The sequence below is a fragment of the Anolis carolinensis genome, chromosome 1 (assembly GCF_035594765.1).
Source record: "Anolis carolinensis isolate JA03-04 chromosome 1, rAnoCar3.1.pri, whole genome shotgun sequence".
NCBI lineage: Eukaryota > Metazoa > Chordata > Lepidosauria > Squamata > Dactyloidae > Anolis > Anolis carolinensis.
This window is the reverse complement of record NC_085841.1, coordinates 219010031-219024702: the sequence shown is the minus strand read 5'-3', so window position 1 is coordinate 219024702 and position 14672 is coordinate 219010031. Positions and strand designations below refer to the sequence as shown.

The 14672-nt window shown below is 40.6% G+C and overlaps 1 protein-coding gene across 17 annotated transcripts in view; it reads right to left on the bottom strand.

Moving 5' to 3' along the window:
- Positions 1–14672, bottom strand: part of baz2b (bromodomain adjacent to zinc finger domain 2B) — a 286844-nt gene that overhangs the window by 271402 nt on the left and 770 nt on the right. The window contains exon 1 of one of the 17 annotated variants that reach the window (XM_062969138.1): positions 12338–12356. The exons of the other annotated variants lie outside the window; for them this stretch is intronic. The gene's annotated coding sequence lies outside the window, so the exon portion shown is untranslated. Of the gene's footprint in view, positions 1–12337; positions 12357–14672 lie in introns of those variants that run through there. 17 annotated transcript variants of the gene reach the window in all.

Here is a 14672-nt window from a genome sequence, read left to right as displayed (position 1 = left end):
CTAACAGATGGTAAACTGGCTGGGATTTCTGGGAGTTGTAGGTCAAAACACCTGGGACCCACAGGTTGAGAACCATTGATCTAAGAACATTAAGCTTACCATATTAAGAATTAACAGAATAATTAGAATCCTACCTATGGCCATTCATGACTGCCCAATGCCAGGGTGGTTTCTTTCAGATGTCGGGTCTGGTCACCTCCCAAATACTCTGGGTATGTTCTCACTAGTTGTAATCCTACCCTTGATTCACAAGTTTCTTGACAACTCTTTTCTCTTCTTTGAGTTGTAGTGGGAACATGATTTCCCACAGCCATCTCCATGAACTCAGCACCCATCACCATCCCCTCCATAAACTCTCTCTCTCCTCACTGAAAGCTCTTCCAGGTTTTCCATTTCCCCATCCCTCTCTTTTAGTTTTTTTTTTTTTTTTTGTATAATGATATTACTAACAATAACTCTAAAAAGAAAGACTGGGGAAGCAACATTGACTTGAAGTATCATCAATGACATTGCTCCAAAATATAACAGGTGGATTGAGACATGTGCCGTTTGTCCCGGCCTGAATGAGAAACTCCCTGATAAGAAGGAAAACACACTGTGCATGCAATAGAAATTAGATTTTGCAGTTAGTACTGAAAATTGAAGTATGTCATTTGTATATCAAGAAAAATGTACTGCTATAGCTTCCACCAAATCCCATGGCTTCGAACTAATCTGGAAGGATCCTTTTGTATCCCTTATAACAAATAGGAGGACTAAAAGTATTTGAATAATGAAATAAATATATACTTATTTTGAACAACAAAGATTTTTCCGCATAAAACAAGGCTTCTCGTTTTAAGATAAGCTAATTTATCATACCGAACGGCTTAAAACAGAAAGCAAAACACAAGCTAGATTCAAATCAATTTCTAGAATACTACAAAGATTCGAATCTACCTAGTTTAGTACTTAGGTAGGGTCTTCTTTCCTATCAAAAGCTGGTTATGAATAAATTTCCTTTCCTTTCGTTCCTTTATTATATACTCGCACACTCCAGCAAAATCTCTGTGTGTGGGCAAAGCAGAAAAATAACACACTGCATTTTTAAGAGCTGCGGAATCAAGAAGGTAACCTTGACTAAATCTGATTCCTTGCTCTGAACTCCACAAGCAATCAAAAGCCCGAGAAGGCTGAAGAAACGTGTTTCCAATAAATAGTACTTTCTGCATTAAAGATGTGCGGTCACCACTGATCCATACGGGGTTGTTCCTTCAAGGCTTGTGCACTTTATCATTTTCCTCAGCATTTAGTTAAAATTAAATATTTAAAATTGAACCTCATCTATGTTGCAAGCACAGCGAAAATGAAAGGCCTCCCTGGACAGCAGTGACTAGATTTTAAATGCAGGTAGATCAATAAACCCAGGCGGGAGGACGGAGCCTGAGACCAGGTTCCTTGTGTTAGTCGAATGGTGTATAATAGCTTGCAAATGACTGTTTTCTGGCTGTAACCAGTTGTTCTTAAATTATGAATATGCAACCAATTCATGTTAAAACCAAATCCCAGCACTATTTCAACAGAGAAATCCCAGTCGTTTCCCCTTGTTCTACATGTTAGTTCTGTTAAGGATACAAATAGCAGTAAGCTTCCGAACAAATAGGACCAAACTATTGGCATTTCATGCACTAGGTCCATTATCACAGCAGGGGTTGTCAATCACTGGAACATTCCTATAACAGTTCAGGCAATATGACAATGATCTTCTAGGAGAAAGGCGGGGAGAGGGGGGGGGATAAAAATCAAAACCTCCGCAGCATACTCAAAGTCCCCTTGCCAGCCTGATGCCTTTTTCCCCCTTTTGCTTCAGCCAATCAGACTGTAAGTCCTGACCTAGCAGAAGACTTGCATCAAGCTTCAAACATTTAAAAACATCAATCATAAAAACAAAGACAGGACATTGAATTATGCAGTATTAACCTCCAGGGTTTGCATACAAAGACCTTAGATTTATTTATGTCCCAGCGCGTTAAGAGCTTCAGTACACCGTTCTTTGCACCAAACCGGCTGCCAATTTGATGAACCTCTCCGCCCTCAGCAGGAGTGCAGTGTCTTTGATTAATGAGTGCATGCTTGTGGAAAAGTGTAAGAACAGAAAAACAGGGTTAAAAACACACAATTATGTCTCTGCACATCCATTGGACCAGTGCAATAATTATCTTCGTGCTGGATTTCCCGTCAGAGAGAAAAAAATTAAGCAGTTTTTTGCTTACAGTGTAGATTTGTTCAAACACTGCAGCTGGTGTAATACTCTTTATATTTTATTATAAATATAAAACCATCATTTCTTGTAAATGTGCTTGCATTTTAATGTGACTCTGTCTCACTACTACCATGGCTTTTGATTTAAACCCAAAGGGGAAAAAAAGTATTTTCCTTGTCGCCATTTGTTTCAGATCAAATCCCCAACATATAAAGTAGAAAGAAGCTGCATTCTATTCAAAAGGACATTTTCCATATGGACCACTTAAAACAGAAGTGTGAGTATAAAAGTTTCACTTTTATTATTATACATTCTCAGTGGACCAGTGATCAAAGCTTGTAAATCATGATTAGTGTATTTATTTCTCTTATACTTCCAAGTCACCACTGAGGGATGGTCAGTAAAACAGTAATATTTTTAAAAATCCAAATATAAAATGCAGCAGAGTTGTAATATTCTAAAGTGTGTTGCCATCTGTAACTATTCCTTTTCTTCGGTATTTCAGATTTTTAAAGGAATGGCTTTCAGGAACAATCCCGTAGTAGGGTTATTATATGAGGTATACAAAGAATAAAATGGATTTTTGCTATGCAGATCTAGTATGGCTGCATTATAGATACTATTGAAGCCAACATAAATATTAGCAAGAAACTGAATGGGAAGTAACTTGGATAAAAATGTCAGAAATTAACACCTGGTTTCTCATGCTGCCATTACGTTAAGTCTACATGGACAATGTTCAAAAGTTAATGCTAAGATCACCAACAAAAGTTGGGGACATACCCAACCTAACAATTACACCAGTGCAGATAGTTTGAGGACATTGTGCAAGGAGGTACCCAGCATGTCCTGGTGCAATGCATTTACTCTAGTTGCACGACAGCAAACAGACAGCTCCCAGCATAGTTCTAACTCTGCAGCCAGAATGGCCACAACAGTGTGCTCATCGGTTAACCAGTCACAGTTGCATTGCCAACAAAGATCAGCTTCCACCTTTGTCTGGAAGGAGAATGTTACTCCTCCTTCCCTAGCTGTGCAACAGGAGTTAGATGGCAGCCATCTGCACCTCTGTGGGCAACCAACCAGTGGCAGTGGCTAGAGCTGCAGCCAGAAGCCATCTGGCCACTATTTTGAAGCTGGAAAAAACCCCACAGGCTTCATCTCCTATACTATCAGTGTAAGCACACATCTGAGTTTTGTACTCTTCTAGAGATCCAACATAATCTTGACCAAAGTCAGTTAACCAGCTTCAGTTAAAGAAACACGATCAGAACTGAATCCATTCACCTTAACATTAAACGAAACATGTTAACATGCTAACAGAGACTACATGATGGTGCTAGCAAAAAACAGGGTGTATCAATATTGCAATATGCATGAAGCCAGGCTTTGAAAAAGATTGTAGTAAGTACTAAAAGAAATCTTGATTCCATATGGCAAAAAATCTATCTGTGAGTCAGCCATATAAAAAACACAATGGACAATATTTACAAGAATACAAGCAGAATATTGAATTGTAACTATTAATATAACAACAAAACAACAAAAACAAGAACTTTATTTTTGTACCCTGTGTCCATCTCCCCAACGGGACTCAGGGCAGCTTACATATGGCATAAGGTGCCTAAAACAATGCATACAATAAACATACAGTAGAATACAAAATAAAACCACTACTATATAAAACACAATTTGAACTATTCCAAAGCTGAAAGTGGTATGGGGAAGGATTTCTTCTGAGCAGTAATCTAGTAACTTTAAAAAATATCCACATTCGAAGATGGATTTAGGGATGCTTGTGTGATATGTGCTCAAGGATGCAATCCTGAAAAGCCTTACTACAGACAGCAGACATCTCCAAGTGTTCTTGTTGTTTGGTGGCAGAGATAAGCACTCCACTTCTACCCCTTTGGTGAAGACAAATGTCTGCCACAGGGAGCTTTTCTCATTCTTAAACAATTGGAACTGGTATCATGCCTTTCTCCTAGTATGGGACCCAAATATGGCTTACAATGTAAATTGAAACAAAATAGCCAAATCACCTCACAGAATACAAAAGTTAAACAACTAACCCAACTGGTCTCCATTGATAGAAAAGGTCCATCCCACTAAACAGATCTGGTCTCACTATGTGCAAAATGGGAAGAATGTGGCAATGCTAAGCAAGCTCCTGCTCACACTCCTATATCTTTAGACCTCAACTAGCCAGAATAAATCTCACTGAACTTACTCCTGAGTGAACATGCTTAGTATGTTACATATGAATCTAATTCTGCAGTGGCAAGTGATTGTAGATTTTAACAAAATCTGATTAATTTGTTTTGCTGTGTGAGAAAAACTAATGAAAGCAGAATTAACAAGAAGAACAGTTAAAACACTATGGCAAGTACAGACAAATCTTAGACATTAGTATTCCTTTTCCCTTCTCTGCACATATGCATACAAAAACATGAAGTTGCCCTTTCAACAACAGTAGACAAAACAGAGAAAAATGAAGACAGAACAATGTCGTTTGAACAATTAATATCACTCACAAAAATGCATCCATTAGCTTTGCAGATCTAACATTTAAAACCATAGAGCAATTAACTTAATTTTCCTTTGCAATCAAATTTAAGAGGAAATTGAGTTGCTTGACTTTAAAATGATTAAGTTTATATATATTTGAAACACACATCGGTTTGAAATAAATGTATTCAGAAATACATTGTGGCAGTATGATTTATAGAATTAGTATCTTCAAATAATCCTATTTTCACTCCCATTTATTTATTTATCATGTCAGAAGTGAACTGCGAGTACAAGTTGAAATGTATTTGAAATCACAAAGTTAGAAAAACTTGGCATTATACTAAATGTCCTTTTACCAGTAGCTGGACACTTGGAGTGCCTCTGGTGTTGCTCTAAGAAGGTCCTCCACTGTGCATGTGGAAGGGCTCAGGTGATCTGTGTTTGCTCTTCACTCCCATGTGAATGTAAAACTCTGTTCACATATCAAGAATAGGCAAATAGTGGCCTTTTAGAAGTTCAATTCTCATCAACCCCAGCATAGCTACTGGTGAAGGATGATGTAAGTTGCAGTCCAGCAACATATTTTAATTGCACTGTTTGTTTTAATTTGCTACTTACATTGAGTCAAACTTTTGGGGAAAAGATATGGAAACAACACTGGAAAGCTGATCCTTAATTTCTTCCACCCCTTCCTCTACTGAAATGAATGGAGAAAACCTCAGAGGCACAAAAACTCTCTGGCAATAATATTAGCCCTTGGATCACTAAATCAGGTTGGATATATACAAAAGACGTTCTGTAAAAAAATACTATAATAAAAAATATCTACCCAAAAATATGGATGCAGTGAATGCAAAAACTATATTTAATACCAAAATCGAATACTCAAGTTTTTTTTTTATTTCAGACACAAGGAAGTGTAAATACAAATCCTACATTTTGGGGCAAAACTTTTCCATGTGCACATACTAACAAAAAAAGTTTGAATATTTGTATAGTCCACTTTGAGGATTTTTTAAAAGACAGAGTGAGATACAAATAAAATACATACATACATACAACAATCCTACCCACATATATTTCTGAATAAATTAGAATCATAGAACTGGAAGAGACCACAAGGGCCATACAGTGCAACCCCCTGCCTTTCAGGAACACACCATCAAAGAAACCCTGACAGATGGTCATCCAGCCTCTGCTTAAAAGCCTCCAAAGGAGACTCCACTATACCCTGGGGCAGCATATTCCACTGCTGAACAATCCTTGCCACCTAATATTTAGGTGGAATCTCTTTTCCCCTTTGGATCACCACACAACATTAGAATTGCTTTTATTCCATTACAGCTGGCAATTGTTTCAACTGAAGAGTACAAACACTTAACTAGGGTGGGAAAATTGCAGACTCCTGATGTTGGATGGAAAGAGCAAGCTAACCAGCACAGCCAATTGGCATGCCAAGAGCTGTGATTTAGCAGCATTTAGAGGGCCACACTTTGCCTATCTCTATTTGAAATAAATAAAACTTGGAGAGTTCTAGCTATTTGTCAATCAAGACAAGCACTACATCTTTGAATGTTTTTTATGATTACAGTGTTCCCTCACTTATCACAGGGGTTACGTTCCAGGACCACCCGCGAAAAGTGAAAATCCACAAAGTAGGGACTATATGTATATAGTGTATATACATTACTATATTTGTATTGTTTACATTCCCACTGATGCTGTCCAACTGTGTTGTTTACAATCTCACAAAGCTGCTTCAGCCTCCTTTTCTCTCCCTTCAGCTCCTTCTCCTTCCTTCCTTCCTTCCTTCCTTCCTTCCTTCCTTCCTTCCTTCCTTCCTTCCTTCCTTCGGCTTCCCCTTAGGAAGGAAGGAGAAAGAGAGAGAAAGGAAGGAAAGAAAAATCATAATTTTTATGGTTATTATTTTTTTTAGTGTTTATTGAAAAACTACAAAACAGTGAATCCACGAAAAACAAACCACGAAGTAGTGAGGGAACTCTGTAACTGCTCCCCCCCCCCCCAAAGGTGCCAGGAACACCAGCATAAGTGTTACTATACAGACTGAACTATGGACCATTTAAGTCTTGCTGAGTTACTACCGGTAAGTCCAAATGTTATTCATGTTGCTCAGTAGGAATGGTCAGGATTACATCTCACAAAAATGATTTGGAAGATCCTTGTACAAATCTCATCAGAGCCAGAAATTTTCTAGATTACCTTAAATTTGTGAGATAACCTTAAATGTAATTATTCTCTTTGCCACAGGTTTTCATCTACATTGTAGAGCTGCAGTGGTGCGGTGGGTTAAACCCTTGTGCCAACTGAACTGCTGACCTAAAGGTTGGCAGTTTGAATGCATGAGATGGGGTGAGCTCCCCTCTGTAAGCTCTAGCTTCCCATGTGGGGACATGAGAGAGGCCCCCCACAGGATGGTAATATATCCGGGCATCCCCTTGGCAATGTCTTTGAAGACGGCCAATTCTCTCACACCAGAAGTGACTTGCAGTATGTTCTCAATTTGCTTATGACACGATTAAAGGAAATCTACATTGCGAAAATAATACTACTTTGCTTCTTGACAGTTTGCTTGTAAGATAATATTTGCATGTAGCCCTTTGAATACTTCAAATGTTTGATACTGGTGCTTGGCACTACTACTGTTATTTTAATAGTTCTCCCAACACTGTCCTCCCTCCATCAAACACATTGACTGACAAACATGGCTCATGAAATGGTTTTATTAATCTGTCTTGCTGAAATGTGTTTCCCTCTCCATAGCACAATTTTATTAATGCACAGGTTCATTTGTAAGAGATCAATTCTCAAGCAGCCTTCTAATGTGAATACATAATTATCTATCTTTTTAACTTTGTCAGTATTTTGTGCTATTTGATAAATACTTTTTTGAAAGGATCATAGGTTGTTGTTAAAACCTGGTTTATTTTAATGACCAACAGTCTATTTGGTAATAAAAAGTAAGGATCTTGACATATATTCAGAAACAAGTAAAAAAATCTTGTTTCTTTTTACTATCATAGAATTAAGGGTAATAAATGCACAAATCAATCAGTTAAAGGCAAATATAATTCAACTCCTATTCTAAAACAAAAACACATCTGAGCTGTTCAGCACGTGGGCCTCAATCTTTCACTTGTGAGATCTATTGTTTTCAACTGGACTTAAATGTGTGAAACTGTGTGCTAGTTTTGGATAATTACTTTTAAACCTGAGTTGAAATTACTGAAAATAAATAGCAGCATGGGCTCTGTTTTAACAACAAATACTACTACTACGATTGGTTTGGAAGGAACATAGTGTCCTGACGAAGATTCCTTGTAAGTCTTTTTCCCTCTCATATCTTTAGAAACAAAAATCCTTATTTTATTTCTAGATATGGTCTAATAAGTATATTTAGCACCAAAAAATAACCAAGCATCATTAATACAGTTTCACTAATTCAATGACTTCACTAATTCAAAGATATGAACTTTCCTGCAACTGTGATATTTGGTGTTTTGTGCAGGAAACACAAAAGTAGCAACAAAGACATTAACAATTGCAGTTCAAGCTGAGAGTAACTGTTCTGTTTCAATTCAATGACACCACTAATGGCTTCTTAGCAGCTCCATGAAATCAACCAGCTGTCAAGCCAATGCATCAGAAGGAACAGTTACGCACTCCCTTAAGAAAAAGCAACACATCAGGATGTTTGGCAAAACATCTGCTCCTTCACACTGCAGTTCTATAATAAACATGCAAACAAAGAAATGAAGGAAGGTGTAAAGACATCCCCAAAATCTCAAGCTTCCATTAGCCTTCAATCTGAATTTTGTATGTTTTTGAAAAATCAATATAATATATATATTTATTTGCTTTGCACCTCTGATCTGACCATGCATCAGGTATGAATGAATGACAAATACTGTGACATAATCAGAAGGTATGATATTTGGTTTTTTTGTTAATATTCTTGATAAATTTCATAATTACAGCTCTTTTACTGTAATCAAAAATATATCCAACTATTATCCACAGAAATCTACCCCTCCTGCACTGACCTAAGCATATAGCAGAGTAATTTTAACTCCTTCACACTGAGTATGTATTACTTTAAGGCTAAATTATAGGTACGAAAGCTACTTTGTTGACAGTACACAATTTTAGCTCAATTTCTGGGAATTTCAAGGATGGATCAGTGCTGTGATGTTACTGATGCAGTTCAAGACAAATACCAATCACTTATTTTGGTTGATACATTTTTAAAATACTAAAGTAATGGGATATTTTTATTTTAAAAATCTACAGCCTAAAACCCGACATCGCTTAAATGGTCAGACAGTTAATCCAGAGTTATACACAGAGCCATTCATATGCATGTGTTTCTATCAAGTCTTGTTTTCAAATAATCAAAATTCCAGGCTTTTAAAAAAATCCTTGTAAGACCTTGTGTGGAAATTATCTCAACACCTAAAATGCATTCACTTCTTAAATACTTAAGATTCCCAACATGCCACACGCAGATATATATCCAATACTGGCATTTGTTTCAGCTATAATTTTCTTGGTATTTCATGCTTTATTGATTTATGCACCATTGTGCCTAAAAACGTGCACAGTTTACAATAGGTGTGCGATATCAAATATACTTAACTATCATTTTCTTAAACTGCTTATCTTCTGTTGCTCACCATTTATAATCTGCCAAATCTCCCAAGCCTTTGTTGCATGTATAATTTAAAGCCATCTGTTCTGTGTGCTTTTAACTGTTTCAACATTTTCATCTACCTAAGAGTCACATCACTGGCAGCCATTCAATTCAACCCAGCTTTCTGAAGTGGCTTGCTTTTTAAAAAGGAAAAGAAAAGAACATATTAAGGTAAACAGCTTACTTTTGTAAACATGAAAGCAGATTTCCTACCCAAGCATAAAAATATGCTAAATTTGTCTATTAGTGTGGAGTGTATTGAAGAAAAGAACATCTTGATATGCTTAAAACGTGCCTGTTTGTTTCCATGTTAATTGTAGTCAATGGTAAGTCTTCCCCCCTCAACGTGAAGACAAAGGAAATGCAAATTAAACACAGGGAGTTTTCGTGTTGTTAGTGCATGTGTAAATAGATGGAGAGAAATACCAAACACATACAGGAAACTGAAAAAGAAAAACTGAATTCTGTGTTTTCACATAGAGCCCAGTTTTCCCCAAGTTTTGCCCCACGATCAGGGCAACTTTTTCTAAAATGAAAACAACTTTATTTTAAGGGAAAGTATATGGAAATTGCAATATCTTTCATTGTTTGCCTTTAAATAACTAAAAGTTTTAAGAGCTTGCAGCCATTAGATAATAAGATGGGAGTATCTATTTGTTTATTTTGTTTTTTTGAGAAGCAATTTTTGAGACAGGAACGCAGCATTCGATAAAGACCTGGGTATATTTGGATCAAGCTGGAAACAACAAATCCCAGACACAGTCGAAAAGGCATGCAACATCTAGGATTGCTAGACTCTGTATTAGGAAACAGCATAGTAAAAGCAATCCATAACTGGATTGCTGTGAGTTTTCTGGGCTGTATGGCCATGTTTCAGAAGCATTCTCTGATCACCTTGATCAATTGCAAGATTCACACTTGCCTCAAACAGACAAGAGTTCTTTCTCCCAACCTGGACTTTCCACAGATATATAAATCCCACTTGCCTAGTTTCCAACAGACCTCACAACCTCTGAGGATGCCTGCCATAGATGTGGGTGAAATGTCAGGAGAGAATGCTTCTGGAACATGGCAACATACAGCCCGGAAAACTCACAGCAACCCAGTTTAATGGGTACTTTACAGCCCCCCAAAGAATCCTATGCAACCTCACAGATCTTCCCACTTCATCTCTACTGAACAAATGTTCTGACCAAAAGAAAACACCACTCAATTTCCCTAACTGCAGCTAAATATTGCTGCAAACCAACCCAAAACATACATAAAAGCAACTGAAAGTGATGTGATGTTACTCCTAGTCATCCAAAAAAGTGGTCACACACAGCAACCCATGAAAGCCTTCGACAACACAATCCACAACTCTTTATTTAAAATGCATTTGCAGGCACTGCCCCCTTAAGAAGTCATTTGTCACTTTGCCCACTGACACGGGGTCACTTGCAAAAAGGAACAAGCCTTCTCCATCAGTGACATGTGAGAAGAAAATAGCAAACCACAGAATCATAGAATTGCAACGTCATCACATTAGAGCAGGGGTCCCCAAATTAAGGCTCGGGGCCGGATGTGGCCCTCTAAGGTCATTTAGGCCCGGGCTGTGGCGCAGGCGGGAGAGCAAGCCAGTGCAATTAACTGCAATGAATCACTCTGACCAGGAGGTCATGAGTTCGAGCCCTGCTCGGAGCCTATGTTTGTTTGTCTTTGTTCTATGTTAAAAGGCATTGAATGTTTGCCTATATGTGTAATGTGATCCGCCCTGAGTCCCCTTCGGGGTGAGAAGGGCGGAATATAAATGCTGTAAATAAATAAATAAATAAATAAATTTACCTGGCCCCTGTCCTAAACTTTAGACTTAGCATTGAATTAAGTCTTACTTGAAGGCACACAACAACAATCCTAAAGGTAAAGGTAAAGGTTTTCCCTGACTTTAAGTCCACTCTGGGGGTTGGTGCTCATCTCCATTTCTAAGCCGAAGAGCCGGCGTTGTCCGTAGAACCTTCAAGGTCATGTGGCCGGCATGACTGCATGGAGCGCCCTTACCTTCCCGCCGGAGCAGTACCTATTGATCTACTCACATTGGCATGTTTTCGAACTGCTAGGTTGGCAGAAGCTGGAGCTAATAGCAGGTGGTCACTCCACTCCCGGGATGTGAACCTAGGACCTTTCGGTCTGCAAGTTCTGCAGCTCAGTGCTTTAACACACTTTGCCATCGGGGCTCCTACAACAATCCTTATTTGGGACTATTTCATCGTAGTCCGGCCCTGCAACAGTCTGAAGGACCGTGAACCGACCCTACACTTAAAAAGTTTGAGGACCCTGCACTAGAGCGTGAATCCACTTTAAATCCGGTTTCTGGGATTTGTAGTCTGGTGAGGCCCAGGACCTGTCTGGCTGAGCTGTTTAAAGCCCTCTCCGTAAAATGGCCTTGAAGTGAATCTATGCTCTAGTGCAGGTATGGGCAAATTTGGGCCCTGGCAGGTGTTTTGGACTTTCAACTCCCACACTTCCTGGCCTCAGGCCCTTTCCTTTTCCCCCTCAGCCGCTTAAGCGGCTGAGGGGGAAAAGGAAAGGGCCTGAGGCCAGGAAGTATGGGAGTTGAAGTCCAAAACACCTGCAGGGCCCAAGTTTGCCCATGCCTGCTCTAGTGTGAACTGGAAGAGACCCCAAAGAGCAACCAGTCTAACCAAAATAAATGATATGATTGTAACACCGAAAAGCCCAGACATAGCCAAGGAGAGAAGTCTAGACAGTTTTCTCCACCTGTTACAAAAATACTTTTCTAGAAAGACTCCCTCTTTCCCCTGGGAGCTCGAAACTTGTTCGACCAGAAATCCTTTTGGAGAGAGAAATAGTAATAAACCATACTCATAGACACACACCGTTGCAGGAGGGAGACTTTGAAGCCCCCTTCTCAAACTTTACATGACGTCACGGCCCGTCCCTGGGAAGCTGCCCGCCACTTTGGTGCCTTTCCTGCCAAGAAGGCCAGGCTGCCCAAAGGCAGAATTCTCTTCACGCTGAGGAAGAGGAGCAAGGCAGGCGCTGAGGCACCCGGCTTGGAAATTAGAAAAGGAGACGGAGGAGAAGCCCAAGATGGCGAAAGGCTCTTGTTCTTGAGAGGGCAGGGAGAGAGAGAAGAGAGGAGGGGGGGGGGGAGTGGAAAAATGGAGGATATTGTAATATACACAAAGGGATAAATTTCAACAACTCCGCCAAAGGGCTGCAGCTGCTTCTCCGGCTTTTTTCGAAGGACAAAAGAAAGAGAAGGCGAGGGAGGGAGGCAGGGAAGCAAGGACGGACGGAGAGGGGCAGGCGGGGAAAAGAAAGCCACACCAAGGCGCCCTGGTCGCCCCATTTGTCAAAACAAACAAACCCCACAGAGGAGGGGGTCTTGGGGGGGGGCAACTCTGGCAAACAGACATACAGGAGGAAGCAGGAGAAAAGTGGGCTGTGGGAGGGAAGGGAGAGAAAGTCCAGAAAAGGGCTCTAATGCCTGGAAAGAGCCCTTAATGTCCAGCAAGTGCCACTGGTGTCCAACCAGATAATGTTAAGATTCAGAAACAGACTCTTAAGGTCCAGAAAGAGCCTGGAAGGTCTAGCAAGAGCCTTTAATGACCAGAAAGAGCCTCTAAGACTCTAGCAAGAGCCTTTAATGTTCAGAAAGAGCCTCTAATTCTAGCAAAAGGTGTCCAGGAAGAGCCTCTCAGGTCCAGAGGTTCCTAAGATCCAGAGAGGGGTTCCTAAGGTGCAGAGAAGGGCTGCTGAGGTCTAGAAAGGGGCTGCTGAGGTCCGGAAAGGAGCTCCGGGGTCTAGCAAGTGTATTGAGGATCCAGAAAGGGTTTGATAAAATCCAGAGAGGGGCTCTCATGGTCCAGCAAGAACATCCTAAGTTCAGAAAGGGTCTAGAAAGGGGCCCTTAAGGTCCAGCAAGAGGTTCTTAAGATCCAGAGCTCTTAAGGTCCAGCAAGGAGTTCTTAGGTCCAGAGAGGGGCTCTAGGGTCCAGCAAGAGCATCTAGGATCCAGAAAGGGATTCTTAAGATCCAATGAGGGGCTCTTAAGGTCCAGAGAGGGGCTCTAGGGTCCAGCAAGCGCATCTAGGATCCAGAAAGGGGCTCTTAAGGTCCAGAAAGGGGCGCTAAGGTCTTGCAAAAGGTTCTTAAGATCCAGAGGGGTTCCTAAGGTACAGAGAAGAGCTCCTAAGGTCTAGAAAAGGCTGCTGAGGTCTGGAAAGGAGCTCCTGGGTCTAGCAAGGGTATTGAGGATCCAGAAAGGGTCTGATAAAATCCAGAGGTCCAGTAAGAACATCTGAAGTTCAGAAAGGGTCTCTAAGGTCCAGAAAGGAGCCCTTAAGGTCCAGCATGAGGTTCTTAAGGTCCAATGAAGGGCTCTTAAGGTCCAGAGAGGGGCTCTGGGGTCCAACAAGAGTATCTAGGATCCAGAAAGGGGTTCTTAAGGTCCAGAGAGGGGCACTAAGGTCTTGCAAGAGGTTCTTAAGATCCAGAGAGGGCTCTTAAGGTCCAGAAATAGGCTCTTAGGGTCCAAAAATAGGCTCTTGAGGTCCAGAAGGGGGCTTTTGAGATCCAGAGAGGGACTCTAATGTCCAGAGAGGGGTTCTTAAGGTCCAGAAAGAAGTTCTTAAGATCCAGAAATAGGCTCTTAAGGTCCAGAAGGGGGGGGGGGTCGCTCTTGAGGTCCAAAGAGGGGCTCGTAAGGTCCAGAAAGACGTTCTTAAGGTCCAGAGGTGGGCTCTAATGTCCAGAGAGGGGCTCTTAAGATGTAGAAAGGGGTTCTTGAGATCCAGAGAGGGGCTTTAATGTTCAGAGAGATGCTCTTAAGGTCCAGAGGGGGGGGGGGGCTCTTGAGATCCAGAGGGGGGCTCTTAAGTCCAGAAAGGGGCTCTTAAAGTCTAGAAAGCGACTCTTAAAGTCTAGAAAGCGGTTCTTAAAAGTCTAGAAAGGGGTTCTCTCCAAAGAGGGACTCTTAAGGTCCAAAAGGGGGGTCCTGAGATCCACAGAGAGGCTCTTTAGGTCTAGAAAGGGGCTCTAATGTCCAGAGAGAGGGGCTCTTAAGATCCAGAAAGAGTCCCTAATGCCTTTCCCTCCCTCACTTTGGGGTGATCTGAACCTCCTTTCCGTCTTTCTGTTTCCAAAAGATGAGGGGCTGTAGGGCTGGCTGTCATGCCTAGGGCGAATGGATCAAGCCAAGGAGGAAAA